This window comes from Austrofundulus limnaeus, unplaced genomic scaffold (assembly GCF_001266775.1).
Source record: "Austrofundulus limnaeus strain Quisiro unplaced genomic scaffold, Austrofundulus_limnaeus-1.0 Scaffold879, whole genome shotgun sequence".
NCBI lineage: Eukaryota > Metazoa > Chordata > Actinopteri > Cyprinodontiformes > Rivulidae > Austrofundulus > Austrofundulus limnaeus.
The window spans coordinates 73,136-76,161 of NW_013953281.1; positions in this window are offsets into that span (position 1 = coordinate 73,136).

Here is a 3,026-nt window from a genome sequence, read left to right on the forward strand (position 1 = left end):
TGAACAATAGAGCCAATCAAGGCAGTAACGATCTATTGTTTGGCCGATGGCCCTCTTTTGCATGTGACTAACCTGTTTGTCCACCATGTGGAGGCGGAGCTTATAAGGCTGAGTTCACCTGAAACTCCTCAGACTGAAGAAGTCTCTTGGAGGAGAGACGAAATGTTTCACTAAAGAAGAACCATCCAGAGGACCTGCTGATTTTTATTTTTTGATTTTTTTCAACCTGGATTACTGAGATGCATCAGGATGTTTTAATCATTCTTTATATTTAATCCTTAAAAAGCCGTCAGTGTTGATGTTTTTGATGTATTGACCAGATGAAGATGAGATGTTAGTTTTAAAAACGTCCTCCTCCAATAACCAGACTCAGTTTTAGACCTGTGTATTTAACTGTCTGTGTCCAGGTTTTTACACAGGTCATTCTCAGGTGTCCTCAGTGAAGCAGCTCCTTCATAAACCAGTTCTGTGGAGTGAACTGGACCAGACCAGTCTTCTCTGTGCTCCGTCCGGCTGTTCATGAACCACAGATGGAGTCGAGCACGTCCCGCTCAGAGGTGAGCTTTCAGAAAAGAAGCGAGCATCGAGGAACTGAAAGAGATGTGGAGCAGAGTCAGACAGGCTGATGAGAGCATTAAATGATTAAATGTTTAACAGACGACTGCCTCGTATTGTTTTAGAAAAACGTGATGAATGAACACTTTGTTTTTGAACTAAATAAAAAGTTACAGAACCTCAGCAGTAATAAATCTGTTTGCTGTTTAATCAAGCAGTGGCCTCAACTTACTCTTTTCACGTTGACTGTTTTGCCTCTGTTCTACCTCGCTTCATGGGGCAGAGGCTCCGCCCCTCATTGCCACAGAGAGTCAGCCAGGTGGTGTCTAAGTCTGGGCCTGGACCAGTTGTCTGAAAGAGCCTTTGAACTTTTAGTCCACTGACATAGAAAAAGAAAATCAACCAAATTCAAGATGGCTGCCACAACTATTTAGCTGTTTTTACAAATACTGATCTGGATTTAGTGTGGTAGTAGCTGAGAGTAATCCTCAACACATGCTCTGAATGCTACATGACGTCTCAGAGTCACATGCAGAGTTATAAAGTAACTAAGTACAAATACTTTATTACTGCACTTAAGTAGAATGTTTGGGTATCTGTACTTTACTTTTTACTTCTGCTCCTTACATTTTTATACAGTTAACTGTACTTTCTACTTGATACAACACTGTGCAGACGTGCAGTCATCTTCACGAAGACATCCTGAGGAGGTGCTACACTTAGAAAAACTAAAAACTTCACAAGGGAAGAAGAGGAAAAAAACAAAACATCATATTATATCAACAATGTGACACACTATGGTGTTTATAAAAAACCTCTGCATTGAGCACATTTATTAGCCAGAGGAGTAAGTGAGTTTAGGGGGGCATGTATCTGAAGCCATGAGTGTTGTATGCTTGTGTGAATATCTGAAGAATGAGCCAGAAGAATCCAGTCCCCAAAACCAGCATAGCCATAGTTCAGAATATTGATGTTAACTGTTCATTCTGTGTGGCCCTCAGCTTGCTCCAGGAGCCAGATCAGACGGGTGTGAGAGTGGGGGAGGTGTGGGGCACACCCTCAGTCAACGTCAGCATCCAGGAGAATTTAGTTCTGCAGCTTAAGGCTATGTAGGGGAGAGACAAATCTGTGATCAGTTGTTTGGGAACAGAAGAAAATATTTTCAGTCAGGCAGATAATAACAATGTGGTGAATCCAATCAGACAAATAATGTGGACAAATTCCGACGAGCCGATCCATCAGCTTTCTCCAAGATGAATTCCATCTGGCCAGCAAAGACCAGGAACCACAGCCGGCCCGCGACCCTCAGTAGAACAGCTTTCAGACCGAGTCCAGCAAGGCAAAAGTCTGAGTGCTGATAGAACGGCAATCCTTCATATTGGTCAGGCAGCCAGGAAATGAAAAGCCACCGACGCTGTTTTGTAGAACACCAGAGGCCTATTTCACAAAAGTCAGATCTCTAAATTCAGGATATGAGCTGTAAGCCGGGTAGAAGCTGAAGCACTGAAGGGAGGCAGGGGGCGAGTCGGGCTCCAGTGCAGGCGCGTGTGTTGGTGGGAGACAAGAGTGGGAAGACGCAGTAGTGGTGGAGGTGGGTGTGGCTTGTAGCACAAAGAAATGGGGGGCTTGTCATATTATTTCAAGACTAATTTAAAGGTGAAGCTGAGGTTAAGTTTTTTTTAATTATTCTTTTTCATGGATAATCTGATAAATAAATAAAATAAACACACCACAGATAAATAAAATAAATAAACCACAGCCAGGGCGGCTGTGGTGTAGTGGTAGAGCAGCCAGCTTGGGACCCGAAAGTCTTAGGTTCAACTCCCCACCATACCCACATGTTGTGGTGTCCTTGAGCAAGACACCCAACCCTAACTGCTCCCCGGGCGCCTCACATGGCTGCCCACTGCTCCACTTGGGTGTGGATGGGTTAAATGCAGAGCACAAATTTCATCATTGTGTGGAAACATACACTGATGACAAATAAAGCACCTTTACCTAAATATTTTTACTCTGTAATATTTTAATGCAAAGAAAAACAATAAATTTAACAAGTGTCTGAAGAACTGATTTCTGATCAGACACTACAAAAACTAGCCTTCTAAAAATAAGTAAAAACTACTAGATTAGACCCTTATTCTTTTCAAATTAATGATCAATAAATCTGCAGTTTGACAGTTGCACTTGGTAAGACTTCTTGAAGTAAAAAACATTCAGATTAACAAGATTAATAATCCAACATATTCTGATCTTATTTAGTATATGGGTCTAAAAACAAGATCAAAAATACTTTTTAGCTGATATAAGACTGTAAAACTTGATTAGGGGAACAGTTTTCTGCAGTAAAATGACTGTACTGCTGAAAAACACTAACAGATTAAATAAACTTCACTTTAAACCTGGTCAGGACCAGGTTAGTTTCAGAGCACTTGTTACCACAGAAACATAAGTGCTTCGTAGTTCATGCAACT